The 9,162-nt window shown below is 41.7% G+C and overlaps 1 long non-coding RNA gene across 1 annotated transcript; it reads right to left on the bottom strand.

Annotated features, from left to right (window-relative positions):
- Window positions 1-1,829: 1,829 nt before the first annotated feature.
- On the bottom strand, window positions 1,830-8,343 carry LOC309692534. The gene is made up of 2 exons (XR_014272332.1): window positions 7,649-8,343; window positions 1,830-3,202 (listed from the first exon to the last, which is right to left on the bottom strand). It is a non-coding gene; the product is annotated as an uncharacterized lncRNA (long non-coding RNA).
- Window positions 8,344-9,162: the final 819 nt, after the last annotated feature.

Here is a 9,162-nt window from a genome sequence, read left to right as displayed (position 1 = left end):
GGTAGCTCAAGACTTTTGCACAGTAGCCTACTGTAGAAAAGATCTTAAAGGCCTCTCAAAAGAGCTCTAATGTCACTGCATTCACACTTTACAATTTGACACCAAAATGTTACCTTTTGTTTACCAAACCAGGTGCAGACAGCCAAAATGCCAGCAGTTCTTTCTTCTGCTCTGCAGCCCACGTGTAAGCAATGGCTGTAAAGGTCATAAAAGCTCAATCTACTCTTCAGCAGGTTTCCTTTGCATCACTACATCTGTGCAATGTGGTCAATAAATTGCAATGACAGCCTGGATCATTTGTTACCATCTGCGGGTTCCCACAACTCCGTTGTTTTATCCCCTTGAGTTTCTCTGTCATACCCGTCTTCATCTGGACACACTACGCAAATATTGATTCCAGCCTTCGTTAGCTCAGCTGGCAGCCGACAACACTGATGTTACCCAGAAAGCTTTTGACAGACAGTGACAAACAGTATGTGGTCGAGCTCAGCACTGGCTGAACCGAGCAACAGGGTTTTTTTTTTCTTTTTTCTTTTGCAATATGATATTAGAAAAAGATTTTAAAAAAGATTTATAAATAATGAAGACCAAGAGAAAAGAACATGGCATCAGCAGGGCATCAGTGAAGAGATAAGGACATGCCAGTTTTCATTCTGTTGTCTTATCTGCATTACCAGTCTATTATTTCCCTAACACAGTCTTTAACACCTCCCTGTCTTCTATTTTGGGTGTAATTTCCTCCCTGTATCTCTTTTGTAGACAGTACTTGAGGTAGAAGCGATGGATTCAGTGCTCCATAACATGCAGGCAGGAGTGGTGTCCTGTCTTTAAGCCTTGCCTTTTGGGTGTGCTGACGTGTCCGTCCAGGAGCGTTCGAACCTGGGCAAAAGCAAAGACGTCTGTGTCCGCTCAACTCGCCATCTACCCCAGTTCCCATGGCAACCCGAGGCAACGCATGCTCCTGTCTCCAGAGTAGCCGACAGGTTTCCATCAGTGCCAGAGGTGTGGTAAATGTGGTGTGGCTTCTCTCCGTCAATCCCTCGCCCATCCCTGCTTTTGCTGCATTTCTCCCCTAAAAAAACAGAGCGCTGCGAAAAAGACTAACCACAATTTGTCACTTTTGATTGTTAATGGTCATCCCCCCCCCAAACTTTTATACAAGGTGACTCTGCTGACTGTACATCATTTCTGCATTTGTGCCATGCTTCTTTTCAACCCCCCTCCCCCCCTTTTTTGCCTCAGTTCAAAACATTTTTCTCTTTTTCTGCTGGTCGTGCACAAAGCAGTTTGTGACTATTAGTTTCCTCGTGGGGCTGCTCCAGGAGCAAAGTGCTTGCTGGTGTTTCTGTTAGCGTAAGCTCAATCCCCATTCTGACTTCATTCGTCAGAAACATGCACTCATACAAATGAGGATCGCACACAGACCTCCACCATTATTCTGTGATGGAAGCACCACGCGAAAGGAAATCAAGTTAATGTATCGTGACTGAACAACTCCAGCTTCTGTTTCTGTCGGTGGGTGTAATTAGTGTAACCCATCTCACCTGGGGTTGACACACCAATGAATTGATCACAAGCAAAAAACTATCATGCTCTATCCACAATCACCTCTGCACCATTATAACTGGGCTACAGTGCTCTACTAATCTCACGAGTGAAGGAAATTGCCTTCCCGGGTTTCCTCCGTGGCGTGAGCGATAAGCAGAGTTCTGTCCTTTCCTTCTAAGATTCCTAATTATTTAAAGTAACACTCAGGTATGCCATTCAGCTGGGTTAGTTACGACGTCGGGAGCAGCTTGGGAGAACAAGGAAACACAGACTGCTTCAGGTTGTCTTCCCAAATCGACTCAAAGGTTTATTTGATACACAGCAGTTTATATAGATGAAAAAAGGTTCGTGTGTCAGCTTTCCCAGTTCAAACCGATACAGACCAAATAAGGAAACGTCTTCCTGCCTTGTGAACAAAGAAGTATCCTGTGTGTAGTTTATCAGCTCAGCTACAATTTATGATCATCCCAGCAAAATACACTCCTAGACATAGAATACAGAGTTCTTTCATTAGTGAATTCTGAAACAAACCACCTAGCCTTTAACGAGCCTTTTCCAGGAGATAAAGAAAAAGGGAGGATGGGAGTAAGGAAGTGGTCTCATCTCTGTGGTGTTTTCGACCTTGGGGTACCAGCTTGTGAGTCCTACACATTAATTCTTGGGTCACAGAGAAAGAGAAAAACAACTAGTAGTTGGGCCTTATTGAGTAACAGTTTTCCTGTATAAAACAATATCCTGTAAATGCTACTATGGTATCAAAATACCTAACAGTTCCCCTCTTTTATTATTTTTAAAAATAATAACTCAAATAGAAAGGAAAAATCACAAATGTAATAACATAATATAAAAAGCAAATCATAAAATGTAATAGTTCACAACCTAATGTTCAATATACACATCAGGAACATCATTGGTAACATCTGACACATAATCTGGGTCAATTTGTGCCAATTGCAAATACATTGAAGTAGCTGTACTAGCAGCTATACGGGTTATCATTGAAAATGTGGCTTGCAGAAATGTGAACAGGGTTGCACTTTACAATATGAAATAGTAAATAAAAATCCTAAGGTTAATGCAGTAGATATGATTAATAACCTAAATATATAAAAAAGACAGTTCTTCAGTCGTCTTCTGGCCTGGTCCCAGGTTCGAGAGACACAGAATAAGCGTCGTGTGATGACAATGGGCATTTCATTTTCTCCATTATCAGGATGGAATGAGTCTGGCTTTATCAGGTTAGACATCATGTGGTACTTTTGGCTTTCTGTTCCTGCTGGATGTTTGAGTACCTTGTTGTTGTTCTTTCAGACGTTGTGTGTTAATCAGTGATTGCGTGTGTGCACTGGATCCGGGCGCTGGCTCGCCTGAGATGTCATCTACCCGTGTGTGTTTATTTGCTCTAGTTCCGGGCGCTGGCTCGCCGGAGATGTCGTCTGCTTGATCCGACGCCTGAGATGGTCCGATTGGGCTGGTCTTAACCCTGCTGGCATGAATCCACTGAGGTTGTCCGTCTGTGAGGATGCTGGTTCTTCGTCACTGCCAGTAAAGCCTGGGGGCTGGAAAACGCGGCCTCCCAGAGTGTCCTTGGTTTTAGTGGCTTCTCCAACATGCGTCTCCTTGTCTCCACTGGTGGAACTGTGGAGGGGAAAAGCTGAGAGAGACAAACTTTCTGATAGTTATTATTCAGTTTTTCTACCAGGTTTTGAACATCAGTGGACAATGCAATATACATCACCTTCTACTAGCGGTGCCCCTCTGGAAGCTGACCATGGTCTTGGAAATAGTCTTATTTCAAATGGAAATAATTTGGTTACTGCAGATTGAGTCATTCTAATCTCACACAGGACTTGAGTAAGTAATTTGACCCAGGTCATTAAAGTTTTAGCACACTTTTGAATTACTTCTGATGTGAATGAAGGTCCTCTATCACTGTTAATTTGGTGAGGTATTCCGAATCTGGGTATTATTTCATTGCTCAACTTTTGACAGACTACTTCTGCAGTTTCTTTTGAGGTTGGATAAGCTTCTACTCATTTACTAAATTGATCCACTATTACCAGTAAGTACTTGATGCTTCCTTGTGCTGGCATATGTGTGAAATCAATTTGTAATGTATGAAATGGAAAATCTGGTTGTGGTAAATGCTGATGTTTCGCTTTTGATTTTCCTACATTAGTTCGTGCACATGTTAGACAGGTTGCTAATATGCGTTTTACTGCGTGTGATGTTTTCTCAATTACAAATCTTGATTTTATTGCCCCTATTACCCCTCTTTGTCCGACATGACTCACACCGTGAAAATGTCGGACAAGGACTGGCATCAGGGAATATGGGAGGGCAATCAAACCCTTAAGATTTTGTATAAGCCATCTCTGTCATCTAAGGTACAGTCATTATTCTCCCAATAGGTGTAATGACATGCAGAGGCTTGCTCTTGTATGAATTTTAAATCAACATTTGTTCCTAAATAGTCTGGGAGTTTAAGTGGCAGCTGTAGGGGCACAGATAATACTTCCTGCGGAGGTGGGAGCTGTGATGCAGCTGCAGCCTTGGCTGTCACGTCTGCTAAGGCATTACCTGTTGCTTCGTCTGTGTCAGCTGTACTGTGTCCTTTCGTTTTTACAACTGCAACGGCCGATGGCAGCTGTATAGCCTGAAAAAGTCTTTGAACAAAATCAGAATTTAGCAATTTATTTTCCATCAGCAGATCTAAATCCTCTCTGTCTCCACAATGTGCCAAAGTCATGCACAACGCCAAATGCATAGCGGCTGTGTGCGTAAATTGTCACATGCTTATCCAAATGTAGCTCACAGGCGCGTATTAAAGCCATGAGCTCTGCTTTTTGTGCTGAGTGAAATGGTAATGAGTGAGCCTCTAGTATGATGTCAGGCACTGTTACCACTGAATAGCCACAAAGAAATGAGTTGTCATTCGGCCTTGAACAGGACCCGTCCACATAAACCGTGGCTGAGTCTGAGATAGGTGTTTGCTCTAAATCTGGACGTGGTGCTGTGGATTCCTGTATACGTGTCATGCAGTCATGAACGTCAAGCCTGTCTGAGCCATCCTGTCGGTCAGAAGAACACAGCATAGGATCAATAAATGTGCTGGCGAATCAGGTGTGCTGCTCGCTTTTATAGTGAGATTTGCATATGTTGTGTAGTTATGTTTGCTATAATGGTCGTGACCTGGTGATTGGTGTATAGAATAGTGTCATGTGAGAGTGTGAGCTTCCCGCAGTCCCTTATCATGATAGAGCAAGCTGCTACTGCCCTCAGGCAGGCCGGCATTCCTGAACAATTCAGGCAGCACCTTTGAGTGGCGGAGGTCAGCACTCCCTGTAATGCATTGAAAGAGACAGTCATTTCTGTGGATCACAGTATTCGAGGAGGCTTGTCTTTTTTGCAGCAGTCACGCAGAATGTGGTCATGAAAAGAACAGTCTGGTATCCACTGTCTGCAATAGTTCACCATGCCTAAGAAGGACGACATTTCCTTCTGTGTAGTGGGACGAGGGACAGAGGTCACAGCTTTGACCCTGTCTGCAGTCATGGAACGTTTTCCGTGAGACAGTGTGAATCCCAAATATTGAACAGAAGTCTGACAGTACTGCATTTTCTTTGCTGATGCTTTGTGGCCAGTCTTTTGGAGGTGCTGGAGAAGCATGTGTGTAGCAGTTTGACATAGTTTTTCACTTTCAGCACAGAGGAGGAGGTCATCCACATGTGGATCAGGGTGCAGCCCTGGAGGAGTGGAGCACCATTGAGAAAGCAGCAGAGCTGTCTATCATGCCTTGGGGCAAACGAGTCCAAGTGTACTGCTTATTTCTATGTGTGAATGCAAATAACGGCTGTGTGTCACAGGTACTGAGAAAAAGGAGCGGAGCATAAATCCACCACGGTAAAATGTGTATGCAATGCATGTCAATATGCTGTGAACATCTGAAACGAGAGGTGGCAGAGGAATGTTGACTGCATTAATTTGCCTTAAGTCTTGTATGAAACGCCATACGCCAGGTTTGTTAGGCTTTGGCACAGGATTGACAGGAGTGTGGGCTTTATTACTCCTGTAGTCAATAAATCTCCTATGATGACATCTAGAGCTGCGGCTTTTTCCGTGGAAAGGGGATGTTGCTTGACATATACTCGCTTTTTGTTTTAATAGGTGTACGTGATAAAGTGTACAGTCAATAAATCCTATATCATTCTCACTTTTAGACCATAATGTCATATTCTGGTATTCAGCTGGCAATGTAACTGCAGAAATAGTACAGTGGATAGGGTAGGTTAGATCTATGTGTCGACATATTTCGTAACCTATGTCTGAGTTATGTAACAAAATCACTGTTTGACCTTCACTTGTGTGAGCAGTTATCATGTTGTTGAACAGTGTGAGAGAAACAAAAGTGTGGCTCCCAGTCATGGGATTACCTGTTAGTGGCGTCTGTACACGTTTTTTTTTTTGGCACAGTGTGTGACATAGAGTACCGGACAAAAAGGATGTTGAGTTCATTCTCTGCTGAGGGTCCAGCTGACACAGAGGATGTTCCTTCTCCATCATGTCGGTACATAGGGCAGAGAAAACATAAGCTGTTATCAGTGTCAGCAAACATTTCACCCTTTATGTTAAATGAAATACACAAATTCATTTTTGCTCTGGGTGTCTGCGGCTGCTGGAAAACTGAGCTAAATTTGCACCTCTAGCTTGTCCAACAGTGCATAAAGCGTTTCATGAATACTAGGATAGATTCATCAGGCTTCTGTTTACACATAGTTACTGCATTTAAGTCAATTTTGTCTCTGGACATTGTTAGCAGGAATTTCTTTAGATTCTTAAAGAAATCGGCGACTTTGTCATTATTTACCCTCCTTTTGTCCATAGCGGTAACATTTGATGTATCACGTCGCGGCATTCTATCATATATTTTCTACAGGACTTTTTAAGCAGACTACTTTTCTTATCACAAATGATATTCAACATTTCTACTGACCTGTTTTCTGGCGATAATCGTTCGGGATAAGGCTCCGGAAATAAATTAGAATGCATTGAACTTCTTAAGTTGTAAACAAAGTCAGTCACATAAGCACTCCCGCATGTTCTGGATACGTGATCATGGACGTCTTCACCGATTCGCGGACGTAGGTTACACGTAACCGGAAATGGGAGTTATACTGAGCCGTTATTTGAGACTTTATTTTGTATTTTATTAATTTTTGGTTTTACAGGTACTTTAGATTTTTTATCGGACCTGTCTGTGGTCTTTGAATAATTCTGACCCATGTTCAGTGATTTCCAGAGGGGTTTACACGCTAGGAGGATTTATGTTAGTATTTTCGCTGCGGCACAGCTGAGGTCACTTTAAATTTATTGCTAGCAATTTTTGTTTGTGTGAGCAACTCTCACTTAGCGAGCAACTTCTCGCTTAACGAGCAACTTCTCGTAAAACAACAGGCAACTTCCTGTGTCTTTCTGCTTTTAATTTACTGCTTTTAACCCTTGTATGGTAATCGGGTCTGTGAGACCCGTTTTCAGTTTTCTTTCGTTTTTTTTTTTTAACAAAATTAAATTTAATTATTTACTAGCTTTCTGTGAGTGAGCAACTTCTCACTTTTTAACGTACGTTTCAAGATAACAGGCAACTCCCTGTGTCACTCTTTGATGAGCAACTTCTCACTTAACGAGAAGTATTTAAGACAACAGGCAACTTTCTGTGTCACTTTTTCTGAGTGAGCAACTTCTCACTTTTTAACGTACGTTTAATTAAACAATTAATTATTATTATTATTATTATTTTTTAAACAAAATTAAAATATTCAAGACAACAGGCAACTTCCTGTGTCCACCAACACCACACAAGGGTTAATTTACTTTATTCGGGGACTGAGGAAGTCAGTCAGTGTATCTCTCTGGATCACTAAGTGAAACTTCGTCAGCATATCCCGTTTTTTTTATGGATTCGGGGACTGAGGAAGTCAGTCAGTGTATCTCTCTGGATCACTAAGTGAAACTTCGTCAGCATATCCCGTTTTTTTTTATGGATCGATCACTGAGAGAGGTATAATAGGTCTTTATATAAATATGAAAGACACATATTTACCTTCTGTCAGGATCCCACTTCTGACACCAAAATTGAAGGAAATTGCCTTCCCGGGTTTCCTCCGTGGCGTGAGCGATAAGCAGAGTTCTGTCCTTTCCTTCTAAGATTCCTAATTATTTAAAGTAACACTCAGGTATGCCATTCAGCTGGGTTAGTTACGACGTCGGGAGCAGCTTGGGAGAACAAGGAAACACAGACTGCTTCAGGTTGTCTTCCCAAATCGACTCAAAGGTTTATTTGATACACAGCAGTTTATATAGATGAAAAAAGGTTCGTGTGTCAGCTTTCCCAGTTCAAACCGATACAGACCAAATAAGGAAACGTCTTCCTGCCTTGTGAACAAAGAAGTATCCTGTGTGTAGTTTATCAGCTCAGCTACAATTTATGATCATCCCAGCAAAATACACTCCTAGACATAGAATACAGAGTTCTTTCATTAGTGAATTCTGAAACAAACCACCTAGCCTTTAACGAGCCTTTTCCAGGAGATAAAGAAAAAGGGAGGATGGGAGTAAGGAAGTGGTCTCATCTCTGTGGTGTTTTCGACCTTGGGGTACCAGCTTGTGAGTCCTACACATTAATTCTTGGGTCACAGAGAAAGAGAAAAACAACTAGTAGTTGGGCCTTATTGAGTAACAGTTTTCCTGTATAAAACAATATCCTGTAAATGCTACTATGGTATCAAAATACCTAACAACGAGTATTTAGTCAAATACTTCACTGAGCGAGTTTTTCTTATTTACTCAATTTTTTTCACTCTCTATTTGCTTACACAACACTCTGATTTAATCATTAGTCATTATTAATCTCAGGCTCTCTTCCCCATCACCCCCAATCGGTCACAGCAGATGGCTGCCCCTCTCTAAGCCTAGTTCTGTTGGAGGTTTCTTCATTTTAAAAGGGAGTTTTTCGTTCCCACTGTCGCCAAGTGTTTGGGGGGGTTGTCTGATTGTTGGGGTTTTCTCTGTATTATTGTAGGGTCTCTACCTTACAATAACCGCTGCCCTATATTAATAAAACTCAATTGAATTAAGTTGCATTGAAATATTATACTCTTCATTCAAACCAGTTACTACAAAAACCTAATTTTAAAACCTATTATTCTGTAATATTAAAATTGGTTTTATGAATTAATGATTCAAATATATAACGCATTATGAGTGCTCTTTCTTTAGGTATTTGGAATTTATTCTAATGTCTGATTCTGAACTCCGGGAGAGAGGAGCTCAGGGTTAGACCCAGTCCAAACCATGAGTTAATGGCAAAGTTGCAAGGAGAATGGCGGGTTTGGGATTGAATTGTGAGCCGGGCTTTAGGGAGGGCCACTGGTCAGGGTCTTTAGAAGGTTAAAAAATTTCTGACATGATGTACTCTGAAATATGTCATTACAAGTGTTGTTTAATCACTGGGTGGCTGTAGCTGTAGGATGTAGAGCAGGTCATCAGGAGGTTGGTGGTCCGAGCCTTGCCTCCCCTAATCTGCATGCCAAATTTCCTTGACCAAAATATTAACCC

Source organism: Aulonocara stuartgranti (assembly GCF_965226115.1).
Source record: "Aulonocara stuartgranti genome assembly, chromosome: 17".
Taxonomy (NCBI): domain Eukaryota; kingdom Metazoa; phylum Chordata; class Actinopteri; order Cichliformes; family Cichlidae; genus Aulonocara; species Aulonocara stuartgranti.
Note: the sequence above shows the minus strand (reverse complement) of the source record. Positions and strands in the feature narration are given on the sequence as shown.